Below are 24,006 nucleotides of genomic sequence, written 5' to 3' on the forward strand. Positions count from 1 at the left end.
AATGGTTGTGTGTAGGCAAAATGACCCGTCTGCTCGATTGTCATCACTGAGCACTACTAACAGAACAGCACTCTAACATCCTAACATCGTTGCAAAACGCTCAACCATAACTGTTGGTGAAATTTGCACCCCCCAAACCGATCACCCGTCTGCTTCAAACTTTTCAAGGTAAATTTGGTTGCCTCGTATGTTGTTTGTTTTTGTTTTTGTTTTACCTCTAACGATACTCAATACTCTCCCAGAAGAGTTCCAAATGGCAACAGTTTGATATGGTCCTGTCAGGGTAAAGTGCTTGATTGGTATTCCACAGAGAATTCTTTCCGGAGCTACGGTTTTTTTTTTTTTGCAGCCAGTACGGCACCACGAAGACACAGCGTATCGTATCGCTTGCTCTCTGGGGGTGTGAAAATGTACGTTACTTTACTTTTATTTCACAGCTCACCGGAAGCACAGCACCCCCTTTCGCTAGCAAAATGGAGACTATAAATTTCCCACATGACATTTTACTGTCCCACGTATAGTAGCTCTAGCTAGCTTGGCAGTGTGGCATTGCAGCTGCCGGGAAGAGGAAGGGGTTGTTGATATTGTAGTTTAACCACACCGCGTGCTGGAGTTTTGTACATGCCTGCTGAAAACGTGCCTTGGTCAAGAGGGATGATGTGCAGGGTTTGAAATTTGTAACGTTATAGTCTGATACAAACATACGTCTAGTATGTGTCGCTGTCTGTTTGAAGCCGGAATGATAAATGAATTGTTGGAATTCACATTTGATACATAAGAATGGGCACAATTGTGGATACCAGTACTCTATATAGGACACCATTGGAATAGAGACATAGTGTTAAAAATGTTCCTTTACTGTTATTTTAAATAGCTGAAACAATGTTTTAACTCTCTGTTAATCCTTTAAAGTTCGTTTAAGAGAAAAGCAATGCCTAAATTATCCACCGAAAGTATGGATTGCTGTCTTGAAAGCCAATCATTGCGAATTCCACAAGTTTACAAATAAATACTATTTCAATATCCCTTCTGTTTACTCGGGTTCTATTGATTGCTCTTTGTATCGTGTAGCATAATTTTGAAAGTTCCACACAAAGTTAGTTTACTTCATAAAGTTCACGCTTCTCCGCCTCCGTATCACCAATCGAGTGAATTATTTTATTGGACCGTTGGGCGGCAGCTACGAAATACTCTGCTGCAAAAGCCGTTTAAGCCGATGAGAACTTAATCTACGGCAGCGAATCTACTTCGTCCACTTTGGTGAATGACTTTCATACATCCTGGTGCAATTAGACTATTGGCACTAATCTTTAACTTTTCATCAAATCCTTTTTTAAGCTTCGAATGTGCCCAGTGTGCTAGGTATTATGGTAGGAAGTGCTACGAAAGAGCTATCATCATCTGGTACGTTCTGGTGTGAAATGTAGCGTATGCTTTCGAGCTACAAATCTGCTCATCTGGAAGTTTTTATTTCTAACCGACTTAGCGAAATCGTCGCCCGATAATTGGCTTCCCGTTGCGGTGGGTACAAGTGACAGAGAAGTTTGGATAGCGACTTGAGTAAGTTTGATAATCCGTTCTTCCTCGTCGCTGTTACTTAAGCCCACCCTTGCAATGGGAAAGATCCTCAATTTTTTTATCTACGATACACAAAGTTACGATTAGTATTAGTACAAAATTGTCTGTATCTTCTATGATTGTGAATCAAAATGTGAAACATATTCAATGGAGTGTGTTGATCGAATTTTAACAGTAATTATTTCAGACAAATAGTGAAGGACACTAAACCAGGACTTAGCTTAGGCATCATTTACTCCTTATCTTTTAAAAAAACATATCCATAGAGACGTACATAGACCACCAACGAAACTAGTATTAGTGGCCCAAACGATATCCCTTGCGAGTGCATGACAGAAACATCAGTGTGAGTAACCGGTTAATTAAACGTTCTGGCATTGTGGTTTTAGCCAAGGTTTTAGCTTTTCAGCTGTCAACTAGTTTTTAACCGATAAAGGAAACATGAGCAAACCACAAAGCAGCGCTTTTCGAGCAGCGAGTTCTTAACCCGGTTGTGAAAATGGGTTTCAACAAAAGAGCGAACGAAAATGAAAAACCGCAGCTAGCTAATACACAGTGAGCTTTGCGGTTAGAACTCTCGAGGCATCTGTTCGATGTGATTTTGTGCTTTGAATAAGTTTTTTTCAACGGTTAAAGATGTTTCCTAACCGGTTGGGAAAGTTTTACACAATGAACAATTCAATATTAGAAATGTGTTTTAACTCACAAAAACTCAATCTACTACGATGTATCCTCTCAGTGAACGCATTCAACAGCGGAAGAAAATTGTGGCAAATTTGGCGTACGTTTCTTTGCACGCAAATAAGCGGGATCGATATTGCTCCGCTTCGGCAACCGAACCGAGCCGCCAAGTACATTGTTGGCAGCCAATAATTTCAATGTCTGGTGTTGAGCTGCAAAATCCCACCGCAGGGGTATCTGTCTCCCGTCACATTCACCAGCACGAAGCTTTTCGCATTTTGGAAGTTTAAGAAAGAGGGAAAAACAAAGACTACAGCACCATTTTCCGTAGACGTCTAGACGGGTGGGATCTCTGGCTCGTGCAGAAGCCACCCTATACGGTTGGTCCGAATTGTAGTAGTGGCTGCGGCAGTTGTTGTAGCATGCCCACAGTGGAGCGCATTCGAGTTTTGGAAACGGTGAAGGACCTTCTGCGGGAAAGTAGTGAACGAGAAACGGCTCGAGTTCAAGCAAGTCAGCAGTTCCGGGGTGGCTTCATTGGCTTCGTTTCGACACGGATTATGTTCTCCCACGGATCGGTGACGCACTTTGCCACGGTTTCCATTTCTAACGGCGTGCTTAATGTTTTCTTTTTTGCGAAATAAAAGTAAGGATTGTTTTTTTTATTTGCCTCGCGCCACTGTAGTGCTGCCCGCTTCAGGCCAATGATGATGGCAAAGTGGCACTTTCTCTTGCGGGCCATGGTGTTGTAGATAGTCCGTTTCGCTCACTGCGCTGGCATCCGAGCTGTGCTGTCGCTGGAGTAACTACGGCGCGAGCGCTTGTGGAGATAATTAAATTTCCTTCCACTTGTTTTATGTGCAAAAGACAACGCTGTCCCCCCAGAAAGGATCGAAGACAAAACGGGACACAGGACAAGGTGGGTTCCTTTTTTATATTAGTTGCGCATCGTTTTACGGCTCGTTGCTTCCTTTGGCATTGATGCATGCACACATTTTTTTCGTTGCCAAGTAACCGACCACTAAATTAGTTGAAACTTTTCTTTTTATACAACCCGTTTTTACGAACCATGTTGTAATTGAGCGTATATAGAATTCAAATATGAGACTGCGTTTGTTGAAAAGCATTAGTATGGTATGTTTGATATACGAGGACCGCATGCCGTACGGTTCATACTGCAAAACGCCAGCTGGGTGAAACTCCAATCACGGCATGGTAGTTTTCCACGTTGATTTCGTTGGTGGAATTTGTTACGCTGCTGTTTTTCAGGCGCTCTTATGATGACGCTTCCATGTTAATGAGTGACAATCGGTGGAGCAAAAAAAAATGAATGAAATGGTACACTCATTATCGATACTTCAGCACGAGATCAAAGCAAAATGGCTATTTATGTTTGTTTACAAGCAAGCAAATAAACGACGGAATGAGGGATAGAGAATTAATTAAAAAAAAAAAGTTGAATTGAATACCGTGTTCCATTACGCTGAACATGAACCCACCTCCGCCACAACCACTTGATTCGGTGAAGAACGTTTTCCATTGATCCGTGCATTTCCGCTCCGACACATACGCCGGATGCGCGCCCAGGTACCATCACGGTCGGTGAATGCAATTAGTGCATATTTAATATTGCATGGTGAGCAGTGTGTCTGGGAAAGTTTTTGTTGTTGTTGCATACTGTGCCTGAGAATCGTCTATGCAAGGGTTTATGCGTGTAATCGCATACCGCACGCTCTGTGCAGCATAGTGATGACATAGCACCGAAAGCAATTTCATTTGCTGGTGTCGCTGGTTGGAAAAAAATAACAAATCGCATTAAAATGTCGAGGAAAATGTGGAGGTAAGAATGCAATTACGTTTGGTGTTTGATGGTTACTGCATCCCATTTGCTGTGCAGATATAGATGCCTGTGATAGATGATTAGCGGGACAAAGCCTTGATTTTGAGGATTGATATTTGTTTTTTATCGGTAGAAATTGAAATTTGAACAGCTCAATTTGGGTTACGAGCAACAACGGAAACCTGCTTGTTTTCTCATTTATGATTTATGAGAATTGTCCTATTTTGAGCTACATGTGCGAGCTACATGTACACTACACGTTTCAATAGAGATTTCTGATAATTGGTTGCATATTTCGCGTAGCTATCGACAGAAATAGTACAAGCACGCACGAAGCGTACTTTCCAGGAAATGCTAGGTGCTCTATTTTCATAACAACATGGCCCTAAAACAGCTGTCAATAGGACAGTCACGGGCGAACAAAAGAGGAGACCTTACAAGCCATCGCTTTCAAAAAAACTCCATTCCCGCCTCTTGTCTATACCCACGCGTACATTTTGCAAACCAGATGTCTGGAATCGTGGAATTGAACTGCAATATTGCCTATCTCACACCATACAGTACATACTCGTCCCGTATCACTCTAGCAACCCGCAGATAGATGATGCGGTTCGGGTCGATTTCAAATTGGGCTGCAAAAAAATGGTGGAAACCATACATTTCTCCTACTAATGCACGGAGAAGTCTTCGCGCCGGATAGAGTGAAGCTTCTCCCAAGCAAGCACTGAGTTCAAGTACGGTGAAAGGCAATAAAAGGGATCTACATTTTAACGTTTGGTTAGCCTTTTTTTTGTTGCTCGTTTGTCTTCAAAGCGAAGACGACAGCGATGTGCGCGGCTCCGCGCGAAGCCTTTTCCATCTCGTGCACGTGTGGGCTGTGTGGAATGCTGGAATTTGATTTCAACACGCTCCGAAATGTTCGATTTGGTGTAAGATTCATCTTCCTGGTCGGCTCTTTGATGCGGTTAGCGGCGGTGAATTGAGTAGTTGGGCTGGCCCGAGAGTGATTTTGATGTAGAGATCATTCTAGGAAGTAAAGCATTTGTAGTTCATGCTGTTTCGTGTAGTAGGATACTGACAATAGCTAGTATGTGTGTATTTGTTTATGTATTAATACAATATTTGCCTTTCTTTCTTTTCAGGTAAGTTTTGTAGCTGTCTGACGTTGAGAAAAGGTATTGTTTATCTATTTAACTACTTGACTTTGGGATAATTTCGTTAACGTAAGGCTTTAACTTTACTCTACTGTTCATACCATGCTTTTAATACTGAACTTAAGATTTAGAATTTTAGAGTACAACATTTGCCGAATCTCGAGGCACAGTGTGTCCTATTTGACATCTACTGACGCGTGATTGCTGCTCGTGTTTTCAGCCCGCTGGCAAACCGATTAAAGCCAACCGAAAGCATCACTATCCCGAGTGCCAACTGTGTCGCATGCTCCTCTGCTGTGTGCAGATGACGGTTTCGTGCATAGTAAAGTGGTTAAGGCGCTAGGCACAACTGCTTGCCCTCCTTTGTGTGCGAGGGTGGGTTGGTGCGTATGGTAGAATGACTTCTCCTAAATGTGCATTCGAATGTTGTGTCCAGCTTGCAGGAGATATTCCATGCCGACCGTAGCGCCAAGTGCAGCTTCAATGGGAGGAAAATTCACTTAAAAGCACATTATCATCTCCACCCGCTCTCTGGAGAGCCTCTAAAGGCGTACGCAAGTAGTAGAGACCAGCGACAACCACCATCACCCCACACTCATCGTCAGTAGTAGCATCTGTGCGTGAAGTCGTCGTGCCCGGCGGCAAAAACCGAGGCACACTTGTTGGTACACTTCTGCACACGGCCCCACAGTCGGACCATTTAACGGCTGACGGCAAAATGACGGTTAGCAGGTGTAAACAGTCGCCAGCTCCAGCTCCAGCTGGTTGCTGTCCACTACTGTACGTGTGTGGGCGGTGGCTCGTGGCTTTTTGTGCCGTGTGTTCTGGACGTGGTGCTATCTGCCGGGGTGTGTACGGGTCAGTAAGCCGTACATAATAGGCAGATAATGGTTAGTGGTAAAGGGTAAGCGCAATGTTAGGAAGGTTTTTATTCAAAAACAAAAAGAAGGATGAAGAAAAATGCCATCTTGCTGGTTAGTGACCGGTTAGAATAGGTTATGAAGGGGGTTATGAATCATAAGATTTTGATAAGGATTTTTTTTTTGAAAAAGTTGTTATTCAAAAGTCTGAGTCATGGAAACTATTAATGTAATTAAAAATGATCTAACAAGACTAACATTTGAGATTAAAATCGATGCAATGGAATTGGCGCTAAGTTTAGACTATTCTTGAATCAAAAATAGTCTAATTAAAAGTCTCAATTTGAAATCAAGGCTTGTTGTTCTTTTTGTGGAGTTGCGTCCTACCGAGACATTGCATCTACAAATTATGATTGACTAATTCCAAGTACAGATATGCAAAATCTCCAATTCTTAATTGAATGTTCTTTTCTAGAAAAGTGCTCAATTAAGTGATTAAACAAACCGAAACAAAGATATATCTTCTAAACCATTGTACTCTACAAACCCTCCTTCCCAGCCTTATCAACATCTTAGATTTAGTAATCCAAAGCACACCCTCACCTTTTCTCATGCTTCTAATGATCGCTTATCGTTTGCTGAGCTTTGCTAAGTTCGTAATGCTAATTGTGAAAATAACAACACACTCTCTTACTCGCCAAAAGGAGTCCCAAAATGCTTCCGATAGATCGGGGATGTACCGCAACCCGCAGGCTAATGGCGATACATCTAATCTCTGCATTAGCCGCGACACGAGCATGTTTTAGTTAAGCAAATAAATTAGATCATTATCCCCTTTATAATAATTCTAGTGTGCCCCGGTTGCATCGCCATCTCGCCGCACACTCTACAGCTCTCGGTATTGCCAGATTGGGGCACTCAAACGCGTCCGCCCCGACCAGTTAAGTAGTGCCCCCTTTGCCTGGTCGGAGACAACTAATCAGACTTAAATCGGGGTTGTTAGCGCTAACAGCACACACTTGGCTCCTTCCAATTCGGCCAGGCCGTTTGGCCGAACAATTCGTAGGGAACGGGGTGCGAAGGGTGGTGTGGTTAGCGTTAGCTAATCCGTGGCACAACCCGAAAATAATCCCATTAATTATACAGCGCATGCAGGCACGCGTGTGTTTGTGCCTGGGAAAGCAGCGGTAATCGTTTCACCCGTTCCGTAGTCCGGTACGGTTTCACATTTTTCCCCCATTCTCAATGTGACCGACCAGTGTGTACCTTTTCCCGGACCTTTGAAAACGAGAGCTACCAGTGCTACTGGGGGTATGTACCTTCACTCACGAAACGAACCGTTTTCCGACTGTTGTTGCGACTGTGAAACTTGGAGCGCAATGGTGTGGCCTGGCTTTTCGTGGGACCTGGTTTTTTCTCCGTACTCCGGGCACTAAACGGGCAGCGGCAGAGAAGAGTTTACCGTGCTACGTGAGGTTAACTGTCTTTTTTCGGCAGAGCAGGGGGCGGGAGCCAAGGCCAGGGTTCTGTAACATTTATACAATTTGCACAGCATTTGTACGCATGGACGGGCGTTTTGACCATTTGCGCCGGGCACTTCCGGGCAGGTCGTAACGGGCGTAACTAGTGCCGGTGCCGGTGCCACACGGTAATCATAAATCCCCGAATAAACATTAAATTTTTCATTCGAATGCGCGCGCCCTGCGCTACCCCAGCACTGTGTGCCGACACCGACCCGCGGAAACTGCCGCTGGATGCCGAAATGTGGAACCGGAAAAAGGGTCTGACCGACCCGGAATTTATTCTCCGATACGGATACGCATAAGTAAATAGTGAATCCGCTCAGGGACGCGCTGCTCTGCACGTTTGTTTCGCGCACTTTTCGCACAACCAGTAGAGCATGGTCTGTTCTGTTTGCTTTGCATATACTGTCAAACAGCAAATAGATACTGCTGCTTGCTAACGCTTCTACTGATGCTCCGTTACGGGTGTAAAAGTAACTAAAAAATATGCTTTGTCTATTGAATGTCAACGAGCTTAGTCCATGAAGGGAAGGACAGTCAATAGTGTATATGGACACGTTGTTTTGCGTTAGTTAGGTTTGTTGAGTGCAGGATTGCTGTTTGGTTGTAACAGCTGTTTCACATAAATCAGAATTTATGTCTAGCGTTGGATTGGTTTGAGCATGAATAATGATTCCTTTGTTGTTGTCCAATTTTTCATTTTGATTATGATCGTGTGATATTATCCGTTCGTTAAAAAAGGACTAAGTTTCTGTAGTTATAACTAAATGTTTCTTTTCAGAATAAATCGTTTTTCCCGGACGTTGTTTGTTATCGTAATACAGTCACAACCCGATGCAACTGTTTTAGGCGAGAAAAAAAACAATAATTAGCAATATCCGACAATCATCCAGTTTGCTGATATCTCAGCTTTCCTGAACTAAAATTTCGGTTAAAGGCGTAAGATGTTATTATCATTTTTAGCCGAGATTTTCGGTGCGAATTTCGTTTATTTTTAAACGAGACTCGGCAAAAATGTTTAGTAGTGCATTTGGTCATAACTCGAACTAACTAGAACTCTTCTGTTGCGAATTTTTCTCAAAATTTCTGCTGGAATTCTGTTATGTCCTTGTAGAAATCTTCTAGATATACTCCCAGGTGCCGATTTTGGCTAACACATTGTGTAGAATGTATAGAATAATCATTTAATCGTAGCCCGCAGAAGGCCTGCATAACTGCGTGTCAACTCCAAAGAGTTCCTTGGACCATCATTTGGCCCCGTGTTTGTTGCCTCTCACTTAACTTTTAAGTTTGCTATTCGTTTTGTGTTTACTGTTAAAGTATGTGACAAATTTGGGCATTAAAAACATCTTCTGGGAATCCGTTACTTCTCCATAAATGTATAAAGAATATTTTGCTGTAAGGAAGTCCGAAAAATGTAGTGATAATGAATACAACACCATCAGGCTATACGTCACACCTTGACAATATTTTACGTGCCAGATCACTAAGTGGGAACGTTCCTGTGTGTTCTTGCCTCACTATTCCTATTCTACAGAGGTCCCGCTATAGAATAGGAACTCAGGAACAAACCACGAACAACACATGACAACCAACCATCCAGTGGTTTTCATCCCGCGTTTTACTACCGTTGCGCTTTGGAACCGACTTTATGAGACCTTGGGTGCACATGGAGCTGCTGATGTGTTGTGCACTCGCGCCCGCTTTAGGCGCTAGGACGGTGGCGAAGAATTTTTAAACATCACAGCGAACCAATAGATGCGCAGAGCTCAACACAGCTCTATCTTCATGTGACTGACGTCATTCTGTCGGATAGTAGGAATATTTTATTGTCCTCTTTTTTTCTTTTTGCTGGGAATGTTGGTGTACGCATCAGATGGGTGTCTGTACATGGTTTTTTCATCTTTCTTTTTTTGGATCCACAAAAACAAAGGGCGTTTCGTAACGATCCTCTCTCGCACATACAAGGTCGTTGGTGTGTGGATGGTGAAACGAAAAAGCTTATTTTGCCTACAAAAAAAAAACGTCCCCAGGAGATACAGGCTTCAAATTTCCCACGTGGTTTTTCTCACGCCGGAAGGTGCCGCGGACCGGCGAGCATCGACAAATTGCTGCCGCACTAGCGAGAACCGTATACGTGTTCCAGCAGGGATGTAGTACAGCACACGGTGGGGGTAGTTTTTGGTGGTTTATTTCAGATTCGTTCCACTATCAATTCCTTGTCCGCCTACGACCGCCGCCGCGGTCCAATTTCAATCCAATTCACGTTTGGCAATCCGGCATTTTTAGCATCGTGTTTAGAGATCGGTTTTGTTCTCTTCTTCGTGCATGTTTTGTACGGTTGGCTTTATTTGTTCCCACACACCAGGATTCCGCCAAAAACCTATCAGCAGGAGGACAAAACACAGTATGAAGGAAGAGAGACGGCGTGCTTCAACAGCTCATCAGGACACGGTTCCCCCTGCTTGTTGGTGGAGCACAGCCGGGCACAGGCACGCAGCGGGTTTGCTTTGGAAAAGTAAATATTTGACATCACACGCACGCATCCAACCGTTTAGCATAGCCGGCGCCAGATCCGGCCACCAGGACCAGGAAAGGCCCTTCCGCTCGCCGAGCAGTAATTGGCGTTTGTACGCAGACAGGCGTGCACAGGCGACTGATGAATTTTAGATCACACGGAAACGACGCTGTACACGCTGGTTTTGATGTGTTCCTGCGTTGTGTTCCTGCCCCCCGGGGGGAAGGGCGTGCCACCGGGCGATGGTTTGTTGTCTTTGAGGTTGCCGAGGATATATTCCTTTTCCACGGTGGTCCGCGCGGTGGTGCGGCTGATTGCAGGCCGTGATAAATTTATTGCTAGCCTTGTTGCCGGTAGTGCAGGCGGCGGTTCTCTGGTGTAGTGTGCAGGGCCGTGTGTGCGGGGCGTGTTCATCAAATGAACAACTTTTTCGTGCGATTAGAATCTCGTAAAGTGTTTTCAAGCGTAATTTGCTTTATCGTTGATGTAGAACTATCATTCTATCCTGATAAATTTGATTATGTAGTAGGAACGGCCTTCGTTTACACATTTTATAAATAAGTTTTCTATTAGTGTGTGCATAAAACGAATCATTTACTGGGTTTTCCAGAAGATGTCATTGCTTTGGGACACTCTATTCACTGTTTGCTACGTGAAATGAGCTTAATTTAATGCGAATTGGATTCTATAGCACCCCTGTTGGACAAATCCAATCGGAATTTCGAAGGAGCCTGTCCAAAAAGGATGCCATAGAGTCAAATTTACATCATATGAAGTTCTCTCGCATAAGAAAGAGTCACGGAATTGTCCCACAACTATGAGAATCCCTGGAAAACCCTGTAAATCAACATTATTATTGATGAATCATTCATCAAGTTCGAATCATATTGATCTGTAGGTTCAAATCATATTGAATCCCTTGTACGTTATTTAGTCCTGTTCTGATTACATATTAGTTTTCGGTTAATGGATAAGGTTTTATATTACGTCTTTGGAAAAAGTATAAAATTGATTTTTTTGTCAATTTCTCTAAGCAAATTAAACATAATACATGAATTAAGTATTGCAACTTCACTGTAATCTTTCTTCATGTAAGACTGAATGTTTTGAATATTGAAATTTTACCAAAAAAAAAAGAAAGCAAAAAGTTTAAAAGCTGCTCTGTCAATAATCTCATCGAATATCCCATTCTGGCCCATCCAATCGCGCGTTCGAGTACACTTACGAAAGCAAATATTTGTCGAATGCAAACAATACCGATCGGGTTTAGGGAAATTTTAAGCGCTAAATTTAGTTTTTCGAAATAGTCTGTTTGATATGGAAATGGGGCATATAGTACAACAGAATATTTTAAAGTAGGAGAAAAAAAACCGTTCTTGAGTGCAATCGCAAGTGCACGACAAGTGCAATCGGTTGGTTGCGAACAGCAAAACACAGCGCACAATGGAGCCGGTACCATTAGCAAAACCAAATCTGCCTAAGCACCACCTGCATAATCGATCGCAGATTAACAGCGGCTGCGAATCGAAGAAGAAATGTAAAAGAGCCATTTGCAAACACGGGTGCAAACTGCAACGAGCGCCGCGCACGCTATTGAACCTTTTTGTGTGTCGGCCGCGCATTTATTCGTTGCTTTCCGCGGCAAAAAAGCGGAAGTGCAAATCCGATACATACGCGTTGCCCCCGTAGACCAACCTGCCTGCGGGCCAACCGAAGTGTGTACCCCGAGGGTAATAAAAATGAATTTCCAATAAAAATGAAAATAAGCTCTCTATAATGAATAAATAAACGCGGCTAGCCGAAATAAGTGCAGCAGCAACTCCCTTTTTTCCCACCCTTCTTTGCCGGCACTGGAACTGGAAGAAGAAGAACGAAAGCAAACCAGGTGGGAACGTTAAGTGTGATGTGTTAGGTCGCGAGAGGTGATATCTTTTTTTTTTTGGTGTTGGTACCACGCGGGTATAAAATGAAATGGGAACATCAACGTAACGACAAAAAAAGGTGTGTTTCGGTTTTTGCAGTACGATGAAGTTCCACTGTTTTTATGGGGGTACGTTGCCTCCATTTTTTTTGCTGCAGAACCATTCCTGGCCGTACTATTAACAATTCGGTTCAATTGCGTTTGTGTGAAACATTCGGTTTAAGCCTGGCAGAACGGTAAAATAAAAAAAGAGTGTGTGTGTTTGTACTCAACGATCGATTTCCAATTGGGAACAACGGGGGAAAACAGTACTTTTGGTGACGAGTCGGCAATAACAAACTGCGGTCGGAGTGAGAGAGAAAGAGAGGAGGCAGTAAGATGAAAGTTATGCTTTTAATGTACCTTAAATTTTATGTTGCTGTTTTTTTCCAATTGAATAACCTTGTTTTCGGCGTTAAGTGGTGTATCGTGCACAGAATGGCTGGTGAGTGTATCGCTCACGTTCTGCTCGTTACTTGAGCGAAGCTGTGTGCTGAACCAAACTGAATCATTTGCCACAAATTTGGCCATTTTAGGCTGGAAGGAGTGAAGAAAATTGTTAATAAAAACGAGAGAACACGAACATTTCGGCGGGGTGTGTATTATTTTCATGCAAAGTGGGAGTGCTCGTAGTGTTGTGTGTGGGGACCAAGGCAAGAAAACAACGTTTTTAGCACTGTTCACTTAGCAACAGGTTAGCGAATGAAAAGCAATTTGCGCATATTTTGCGGCAATGATGGGACATCTTTTTTGCTGTTGCGTTGGTAACGGCTGTTCTGGGAAGCATCCGGTTATATTGCGTTGCGGTTCAATAGTAAATATTCATAAATTGGAATAACTCCGTTCGTGTGCGAGCGTGTCTGCATAATCTGATGCTGCACGGAGTACGGAATGTTCTTTTTTATGATTTTTCACACGAAAAATATTGTTGCACTTTAATTGGCAACCGCGATTGTTTGAGTTTGTTTTAAATATGAGAATTTCATATAAACGCAAAACACAGTTGGATTTTGTTTTTAATCTTATTGGCATTAGAGTAATCATGTTTCCAAGAAAACAACAGAAATTCGTTAAATGTCAATCAGAAAACGGCATCAATGCATCTTTTAATGGGAAAAGTTCACATAATTTTATCACACAACGTGCGCGCATACTGAAAATAACTTGACCGTGTCACCTGTAAATAATGACGCTGATGTGTGTGAGTGTGGTTATTTGCTGCCCCCGCTTGCTACACTAACGAAGTGTGATTGCAAGCAACACCCGTTTTGCCTTGCATCTCGCATCTGTCTCACCCGATCACGCTATAAAAGTGCCGTAGGGCTGGGCTGCTGTAAATACGTTTTACGCTGGTGATGACCACGCGATTTGCTCACCCGAGGACTGCACGAGACACACACCACCCACCCACCACTACCATGGCGTGCATCCAATAAGTCTTTCAATTAAAATCGTGACAATGCCAGTGTATAGCCGGCTTTTGCAAAAAGTGGAGCGGATACGCCAACGACTTGTACAGGCAGTCCGCTGACGGGGAGAGCACGAAGCCACGGAACCAAAACAACCAAACTACTAACCGACATCTCTAGTATACGTGCTGGAAGGCGATTGGGTTGGGTGTGTGCCGGCGGTCAAAAGCAATCTGTTACAGCACCGGAAACTACCGGTCAGCAGAGCGGGTTTGCAGCGCCCGTACGTACGAGGACGATCCCGTTTCTAGGCCAGCAACGCCACGCCGGTCCATGGTTAGATCAATTCAATTTTGGCCAATATATTTTTTATCCAATCTGCAATCTCTCCGTCCTCCCCAGCAGGGGCAGTCCACATTTCTTGCACGTCAAGTGCATTGAACATCAGCCGTGGCGGCGAGGGATCTAAAAAAAGAAAGGATACATATATTCACTGCTGTGTTGCGCTGTGCCGTACTAGGTTCTGCGTGGTTTGTGAACGGTTTATGTGATAATAAAAAGCGGGAGCAAAAATGGGGAAACCAAAAAAAAAAAAAGAGCGCAACATACGTATGCTTCAGTATCTTTTGCCCATCTATCGCCAAACTGTCAGTGACCGGGTGTATAGAAAAAGGGATATCCCCACGTATGCATCACGCGATACGATCATGCTGGTGCTAATGCTGAAGCATTCGAAGGTGTTGGTGTAATTTTTTCTCCTTCCCAAACCCCCACCCATGCTCTTTCTTTTTTTCTGTATTTTACCACTATTATTCTGTTGGGAATTGATTTTTCTTTGTACGTGCTTTGTTTTATTGCAATTGCAATTTCAATGGATTTTTGTGTGTGCTTAAGCAGTACAATTTTGGATTTTGGTTGTTTTGAATGGGATTGTTATCTTCTCTTCAATGTGAAATGAGTTGAGCACTGATTTAAATCGTCAACTGTCAATTACAAATTTTGATGCATCAATGAACAAGTTTACTGTTAAAATATGAACAATATTGCACTCACCGTTGTTTGTCTTTTTTAAATGAAATTCGCATTGCGAACATTTTTAAAATATTCATGTTGCCGCAATGCTTTGTAAAACTATTACATTTTGGGCAAAAAAAGTGTCTGTATCGTAAAAGGACCTCATAATGTGTCTTTTTTCAATTTATTTCCGGTCCTTTGATCATTTCCTTTGTTATTAGGACATACCTTTCTGTTCAGTTTCTGTCTAAGCATGAGCATATAATGCCTTAACAAATTATAAAATAATGATTGTAATGAATTTATTACGAACAGCAAACGCTAGTATACGAACATAGGATTAACGTTCCTTTCTTGTTATGGATGATGAAAAAGCTCATTAAGATAATCAACTCTATCAACGGTTTCAAACGACTGAAGATTTTAATATTTAATTGCTCACTATGCTCGGTACTTTAAAATGGACATAATTGCCATTTCGTACCACACTGCTCCATCAAACGTAATCCCTATTCAGAAACTCTCTATTACCATAACTGAGACAGGCTCGGACCTCGGGACAAAACCGCTGTCAGCCGTCATATGCATTCATTTCGTCTCCAAAATGCCGCACGGGTTCGCTTACGCTATCAACTGTGTAGGCAAGTTGCCGAGTTTTCACATTCTAGCCAACCCAGAAAACACTTGCACTAGTGACAAATTTATGAAATTTTCTCCATTCTTACCGACACAGCGCTGTGTATCGAGCCTCGAGTGGAGAGCAGAGCCCAAGAGTGCAAAAAGCCACTTGCTTCATCGCTTCGCATACCGGGGCGCGATACTTATTACGTGCTTGCTTCCTTCAAGCTCTACCAGCGCAGTTCGGGAGTGTGAATGTATCGTACCAGCCGGGTAGCGAAATATCCTGCGGATAAAATATACGTCGAAGTGACACTTTGCTCGCGAAACTCACCCGCTTGTTCGGGTTTCCCGGTCGCCAGAGACTTTTGCCGGTGACAGGGTAAGCATTGCATCGAAGGCAGATGAAAGCGTGGCAGCAGCGGAGCGCGTTCGATGCAATCTTACAGTGTGAATTTTCAGTGCTCCGATGCTGCCGGCAATTCATCTAACTATGCAGCATCTTCAGCCGGGCAGCTCTTCAGCTTGTTGAAACGAAAATTAGTTCCATTTCAGCACAAGCTTCTAAAGTAATGGTTCAGGGGGGGGGGGGGGGGATTATATCCGGCGAGGGCCGGCCGGTGCGCTAAGCGGATAAGCAGTAGCTGTTCGCAGCTCGAAATTCTAGCAGCAATGGAATGATAGCAGGACGACGATAGCAGGACGATAAGGACATTTTTGCGAATGCATGAAAAGATGCACAATTTATAGCATCCCTCCCTCTTCTTCTCCCTCTACTCTTTGTCCGCCTTTTTCGGCCTGCTTTTTTGTATTATGTCGTTCAATCTCCACTACTCCGATACTCAACGGGCTACCATTTTCAAACCACCTCTGGCATTGGCTTTAGGTACACCTTTTTTTCTCTTGGTGAGTGCCACTCAGTGCACTGTCAGTACAGTTTTGCTTCAAGTGGCTTCAGTAGTTGGGGAGCTCACTTAAAGTAATGAATTTTTTATGCAAATTGAGTAAAATCCTTTGGAAGCCTTGCCAACCGGACCGAAAAGGTATGAGGTGGGATTCGCTTCTTTTTTTGTGTGTGTGTGTGTTTGTGTTATTGTCAACTGAATCCGATGGAAAGTGGGTGTAGTGGTGCTACACTCCCACCGTGGCGATATGATCGCACCGACGCACTTGAACTTTTTCTGCACGGATATACGGAAATGTATTTGAAAATGCACTTTCATATCACTCGTTGAAATAATGAATGGCCGAGGAAAGTTGGCCGAATGGACGGAACAGTTCTCGACGGAAAAATAATTAACTTTTTTGTATGTTTCAACCCCTGCCGTTATTCAACATGTGTAGCGCTGGTCGTCCTTTGTATGGTACATTAAATATATTAATGCTGCTTGAGACGGTAAGTAGCTTGCTATGCAGCAGAGAACATGAACTTATACACACACACACACAAACTCAGTGCGTCCAGTGGTAAAAAAATGATAATAGTGATTTGTTTGATATTGGTTTGAATATTTTTAAAAATGTAGTTGAAAACTTTGTTATTATTTAAATTTTCACAATCTAGTTTAAAAACTGCCCCCGGGAAACCAAAGCATCTTCTATACTGTCAACAACAACAAAAATAACGACCTTTCAGCCTCGCAAAGAGACTAGAAGAAGTCACTGTTTATCTTTATGTTTAACCTTTTCGTGGCTCCTTATCTGACGGAACCCATTTCGTGGAACATTCAATAGAAAATCGAACCATTTTCCACTTCCCATAGCAGTATATCTGGCACGCCATATCAACCCGCGCCAAAAAACACATTAGCTTTTCATGTGACCCCCCTCGGGGGCATTCCGCTTTTATCGCCCACACGGATACGATACGCGGTGTTGAACGATAATCGTTAACGGCACGAATCAAACGGATACGCTGTTGGCCCCTGTCCTGTCAAACAATGTGACCCCGGTCGGGTGAAGTGCTTTTGGCAGATTTATCTTATCCTGTCTAAGATGCCAGGTGTGTGCGTCTGTGTGCGTCTGGCAGTCTGAAAAGAAGTGTCTCGTTTTGGCTTCGAAGCTTCGAAAAAAGCAATAACCCGGACAGTAGATGGCAGGCCTTCCTCAGTATGACGGTGAAAGGTTTTCGCTAGACGAGATGTAATGGGATTTTTGTCAAATTTTATTAACTGCCCGTTGCTTCCGATGGCTGTTTTACAACGTTGAAGTGTGTGTTTTTCTACCTCTTTCGTCTTTCTTCCTTCATTATTATACAACTTCAGTGCCTTTAAAGATTCTTGTCATATAGTGAGATGTAGTGTCATGTTATTAGTCATAGTCATGTTATTTATAGGGCTCCAGATTTACTGGCCTCCTATCGCAAATCCGCCCAATAAAGCAAGCAACAATTTAATAAATCATTCCCCTTTTCCCATAAGCACTCATCAAACATCACGAAATCCAATGTTTGATGTACATCACACTTCTCAACATGATCAATGCGCTTCTGCTCTCGCTTTACTTTGCCGATCAATCATACCTCGAGGATGAACCGTCGGACGAGAAGCAGACAAATTCAAATCCTATCGATTCCCACCGCACACAGCTTTGGGGATCGCTGGCGGCAGCTGCCGAAGGCGAGCGTTAGGGAAATCTTTTGTCCTTACTTCACCGGTTTCGGCTGTGCGTCGATTGTGATGGAAAGCTCCAAATTTCCACCCCAAAGTTCATTATCTTCACTCGTTTATCTATTGACACAATGCGAAGCCGACACCGCACCAATTCTTTGTGTGGTGTTTTAGATGGTCTCTCTCTCTCTCTCTCTCTCTTTCTCTCTCTCTCTCTCTCTCTCTTTCTCTCTCTCGCTCTTTCTCTCGCTCTTTCTAAGAGTTTCTGTGAATATACTCTCATATTCTCTCTTTTGCCTTCGAGCGTCATCATAAATCGTTGGCCCCGCCACGCGCTAGAGCCGCACGAACTGCGGCACAGGAACAGAATGAATAGCATTTCCCTTTGGGTTTTTTCCTCTTTTCTCCAAACCATTTTGTTTTCTTTCTTTCACATACTCGTTCCGTTCTAACGCCACCAGCACCAGCAGCAGTAGCAGCAGTAGCAGCAACAACAAACACATGTTCGCGTGTATGTTTGCTCGCGAAAAGCCACACAGTGGCGTGCACGCACATTTTCTGATTGATTTATGGCCGGCCGCCGGAATCCGGCACCGGAAGAGATAAAACTTCGTCTGAAAGCGACATTTGTCTACTGCCGCGGTGCCCGGTAGATATCACGAGGCTTCTGCGCGTTTGCAGCCTCCATGCGCGTACTCTGGCGCGCGCGTGTGCGCCCCCTTCGCTGCGATTCATCTTCATATTGCCGAGTTCTTCACACTCTCCTGTCACTTGTTCGGGCCCGTCGTCCGTGATGATGGTGATAAAGATGACGGCGATGCTGCTGTGTGGTGTGGTGATGATGAATGTGAGTGCGCGGGTGTGTACACATTTTCGCCAACAGCAAGCGTTGGTGGGTGTATATAGTTCAAAGCCGCTCACACGGATGTGCTGCTGTTAAGAAAGGGGGCGACGACAGTCTAGCAGTACAATTGATGTCGTGCAAGCAATTACTTATGATGGTGTGTCATGTGTTAACCTTAAAAAAATGGTTCTAATATGTGCCACCGAGTAGGAAGAGTGCTTAATGGGCGATACTCCAGCTAGCACGTGATAGCTTTTTGCACAGTGTAAAGCTGCTCATGTCATTTTAATTTTTTTCAGTGTTTGAACATTTTAATGCATCATTGTAATAGTAATGTGCTCTCAGGAACGCACACACCACTTTGATGCGACTCCGGTTATTGTTAGTCCGATTCTAACTCCAGCAAATCCGGAATCACTAGTTCCACCCTTAGTCGAACTCGACCGATGTCAACCGGAATCAAAATCGAACTGGAATCGGCGTCGCTCGAAGTCGCCCTCAGACTCACAGACACCGGACAACTCGGACTTTGGATAGCTCCGGACAACTCCGAAACCGATTCCGACTCCGGACGACTCCGACTTGGGACGACTCCGACTTGGGATGACTCCGACTTGGGATGACTCCGACTTCGGAAGACTCCGACTTGGGAAGACTTCGACTTCGGAAGACTCCGACTCCGACTCCGGATGACTCCGACTCCGACTTGTAATGACTCCGACTTAGGAAGACTCCGACATGGGAAGACTTCGACTTTGGAAGACTCCGACTCCGACTCCGGATGACTCCGACTCCGACTTGGCATGACTCCGACATTGGATGACTTTGACTTCGGATTAATCCGACTCCGGAAGACGCCGACTTCGGATGACTCCGACATTGGATGACTTCAACTAGAGATGCATCCGACTCCGGAAGACTCCGACCCCGGATGGCTCTGACATTGGATGACTCCAACTCCGGAAGGCTCCGGTTTCGGATGACTTCGACTTCTAATGTCTTCGACTCCGGATGACTTCGACTCGGGAAAAGTCCAACTTCGGATGACTCCGATTTCGGATGATTTTGACTTCGGACGACTCCGAATAACCCGACTTAGAATGACTCCGGACAGCTCCGTATAATGCCTATAGGACCTACTTTCTGGAGTCGGTTCCTAAATTTTCGGAGTGGGATATGAGTCTATTCTAGATTTTTGCCAACTTTACCCATGAATAAACTGTAATATTGACCTTCTTTTATTTTTCTTTCAAAACAAACATAAACAAAACATTAATGCAATTTTTTCTCTGTCAAAATGAGCACTCATTGAGACAAAATCAATACTGGATAACAGTGAAATCAAATGAAATTAAACAATTATTTGCGAACAAAAGATCCTTTTGCATCTCTTCGTAGAATACATACATATCCTCACCACAAACGGTACGAATTGTGAAATTTGTGGTTTTGCATCTCGTTCGTCGCACGCCCCAGCAAGTGATCGCACCGTGACACTGGGAAATTATTTATTTTAATGCACCCTCAATCTTAATCCCCTCCGATCGATCGATGTTTGGCCGAATTAATGCCAATTTGTTTCACCGTTGTGACACACAACAGTGCGCATGCCACAATCAGTGGAAACATGCGTTCACCAATTATCCACCAGAGCAACCTTTCTGCACGGGCGCACTCCGCCTCGGGGCGGATACGAGCTCCCGCTGCGGGCATGAGGAAAAATCAATCGGTAATTGGTAATCCGAAGGTCACGTTGAGCTTTTCCTTATTACCGTCCGTCCCGGGTGGATTGTGGCTGGGTGTTGATTTTCCGCCGGCCGCCAATGTGGCATTAAGCAAATTAAATGTGCTGTAATCGGATCTGAAGCCGCGAACCGGTAATGAATTCCGTGTGCGTTGTGCCGCTCCGTTGTGACGCTTGTCATATGTGTGTGTGTGTGGGAGAAAGTGCTGGAAAATCCTCACCAACTGGAAAACGGGTACCAGTTACAGGATATTAGTTTCATGTGCATGTCTGGGGGGCAGTAGTTTTTCGTTTGTTTTACAAATGTGTGGGAATGATTTGCTTTACGGTGCAGTAGAAGAACACTACAAGAGAAGGATTAGCTGGCCAGTGCATAAGCATTGAGGGATTATTGGCACGTAATGGGATTATGTTAGCTCCAGTTTAATCTTACACTTTAAATGCATTATCACATCACTCAATTGGAAGGTCATTTTATAGAAGGAATCAAGGAATTGAATACAAACGGGATTCAATACTTGGACGGCTTCTCGTTGACATCCTAACATGTCTGATTAGAAGGTTGATACTTGGCTGACAGTTCAATTAAAAATTGCGCGTTTGGTTTGAAAAATAGGTTTTTGAGAATGTTCTATGTCTTTTACTGTATCATTACTGTGTATTATAATGTTTAAATTATCTTACTTATGGCTTTATTTAGGCTTTTGAAATTGACATTGACAATTACCGATAAAAAGCTTTATAAAATCCCAAAATATGAGGTTATTCGCTGTTTTTCATCTTAAAGTTAGTCGTTTTTAATTCTACTAATAAATTATCACCATTCACTGCTTACACATCAAAACTCGATGGATTGAACTAATTACGCCAATAATACTGTGCTTTATATCACTTAATTATACCGATCATTCGTTGCATAAAAGAGTAATCCAATTTGAACTTTGTTTAAAATTACAATAAAGAAAAACCAGCATGGTATCGATTAAATTGTCGGCCCTGATCGCCGTCGAAACCAATCTAACCCGACAGGTGTTACGATAAACACCCGAGCGATTAGCCCAGTCAAGCAACTAAAAAACTTTCCCAACACGGTTCACGATTGCACATTAACCTGCTTCCCAGCAGCTTCCCTGTCCCCAGCGGGGGGATGCGATCGGCAATAATTCAATCCACAAATTGCTACACAATCACTTCCCCCAAAGCCAACCAGCTATACTTTATCCCTTATTGGAATGGAAATGTTACGTATTAACCAACGGAACCGACCCTCTCCCACTCCACTGCTGCTGTGGCTTTGTGGTTGTTATTTTATTTACCATAGACAGTCCTCCCGGGGACGGTGGTCCGTCCTGCACGGTGGAAAAGTGTCGCGGAAACTCCATAAACTATCCATTGTTTACTAATAGCGGATGTGTGTATGTACACCAATATGACACGCGGAAAATCCTCACCGATATTATCTCGTTGCTTTCCCGCATGGAGTAAAGGGAAGCGGGAAAAGTACAGTTCCCCACTGGCGGGTGCCTAGCACTGAGCCGCGCCTATAATAACACCGTGCCGGTTCATCACCTTTTCGTGCCGCGGAAGCTAAATTGTTTGCGGGGCCATTGTTTCATATGCGTTTTGTCCTGCAAAGCGTTTGTGGAGTGGTGAAAGGTGAATGGAAAAAGGCCCAAACACAGGACATCGCCACACAGTTCTCCAGCCTCACTGTGCATTGTGCTTCTGCTTGCCCCCGGAGCCTATAATCACATTCTGTCAACCATGCTCCAGCTATCGGTGCGTGCTGAGTTTCAAATGAACTTACGATGATTTATGTTTCGATCGCATATTGGTTGTGGAATAATAAATTAACTCGCAAACACATTTGGGGCCACCGTGTTTCGAACCAGCGTCCTCCGCCCCCTGTTCGGGGGGTGTTAGTGGGCTACGGATACTTCCTACTGGTAGATTCTTCATCATGTCCTTGCAATTTGTACCATGCTCTGGCACTGTGAGCCGGTACCCGGTTGTCGTGTTAGTATGTTTCCCCTGCCGCCCGTACATGTTATTAATGTTTCGGCAGGACTTTTACGGTGGTTGTATTTTTCATTTGACGTGCAACAATTTTTCTCTTGCTTTGTTGCTTTCCCCGTGTGAAATATTCCAGGGCATTTCGTACGTTTGTTACGCTTGCAAGCTTGAAAGAAGCTCGTTTGTATAGAATTGTTTTACTGTTTCAAAACATAAAGCTTTATGTAAATTTTAGCCTGCTGGTATGTTATTTTTCTCGTCTCAAAAACGTATCCCCAGAAAAAAATCGCCTGAATGTATGCAATCGAGTAAACTTACCATCGTAAATTGTCCATCGCTATGCCATCGCCGATTTATGCAGTACTGGCAAAAAAATATTAATACCCAAAACCAAGATTGGGGCCCTTTCCGTTTTAGGTTCGTTGGCTGAAATTTCAGCCTGTCAGCTATTTGCATTGTATAGCAGTTTTCGAGCAGCTATCTATGTGAGTATAATATACAGGTGGGCTTATCCCAAGGTGTATTAATTTAGAAGGCTGATTTTTATCGCTTCTGCTTCTGAATGAAGATATTAAGAGTGTTTTTAGTATTCGTCAAGCCTCCAGAAAGCTCGTTGGAGCAAAAGTTTTCACTCGTTCTGCCAAAAAGTGATGTTCAAAATTGGTTATAAAAAAATGCTATGAGACCACCTGGACCATTCACTTTGATTCCAGATTCCACCACCTGAACTCTTAAATGCTCCTTGGGATAAATGTAAACAACACCGTGTTTTCGAGCAGGTACTCGAATCTAATTCTAGCTTTTTTGGCTAGAATAATCTAGACTGAAAATTGCAGGCTAGTTTTATGTGTGGTTTTGTATAGAGTGTTTACATGATTTCAACCTACAATTGTCAAACTCCATACAAAAAACTAACTAGAATCGTGAAGGCCCCCATTATTGTTTTTACTTTGAAGTTCCTTTCATAAAGCATTTCGAAATTAATAGAGCTGTTTTGTCTATTTTCAGATTTTTATTCAACTTTATATTGAGATTTACATCGGCGAGCAAAAGGTGCGGAGGTGGGTAATCATTGCGAAGAGCTTAAAGTCTTTCTGAATGTGCTTTAGCAAAGCGTGTAATCGTATTAGCAGGTTGGCAGACAAAAATATAACACAATCGGAATATTTCCAACATCGAATGTTTGTAATTATTTGCAAAGGTAATCCTATTGGTAATTTTTTTTACTGAGAAGCTAGACCTTAACACTCTATTTCATGAAGCTTTGTGAACGATGAGCAATAAAAAAACAAGCTTTGTTTCATAAAATCGTAAGCTTGTAGTCGGTAGTAGCTTTTCCCGCAAAACATGTTCAGTTTGCCATTGCACTGAACTATCACGAAATTAAAATTGCTTTTCGCTGCAAATGCATTCATTTGTTGATTGAAAATAATCGAATTTCGATGTACTACACTATACCACTACACGAGCCGCGAATGCTCTCACACAAACTGGTCGATTAATTCCGTCAAGCTCATGTTTTGTTCCCATACCGTGGTAAATATCCAAGCCGGGCTCCACGGTCGTCCACTCAACATCCTAAACATGGTGCAATGTTGCGGTGTTGTGCAGCAGTGAAATTGAGCGCAAGTGTTGGATTTC

General features: G+C 43.3%; 1 protein-coding gene across 8 annotated transcripts in view; it reads left to right on the plus strand.

The window, feature by feature from the left end:
- Positions 1 to 24,006, plus strand: part of LOC1276942 (bifunctional heparan sulfate N-deacetylase/N-sulfotransferase) — a 178,792-nt gene that overhangs the window by 87,699 nt on the left and 67,087 nt on the right. For 4 of the 8 annotated variants that reach the window (XM_061651312.1, XM_061651313.1, XM_061651316.1 and 1 more), the window contains one exon: positions 23,374 to 23,426. The exons of 1 other annotated variant lie outside the window; for it this stretch is intronic. The gene's annotated coding sequence lies outside the window, so the exon portion shown is untranslated. The remainder of the gene's footprint in view (positions 1 to 23,373; positions 23,427 to 24,006) is intronic. 3 more of the 8 variants (XM_061651314.1, XM_061651317.1, XM_061651318.1) reach the window with 1 other exon arrangement.

Source organism: Anopheles gambiae, chromosome 2, assembly GCF_943734735.2.
Source record: "Anopheles gambiae chromosome 2, idAnoGambNW_F1_1, whole genome shotgun sequence".
Lineage (NCBI taxonomy): Eukaryota > Metazoa > Arthropoda > Insecta > Diptera > Culicidae > Anopheles > Anopheles gambiae.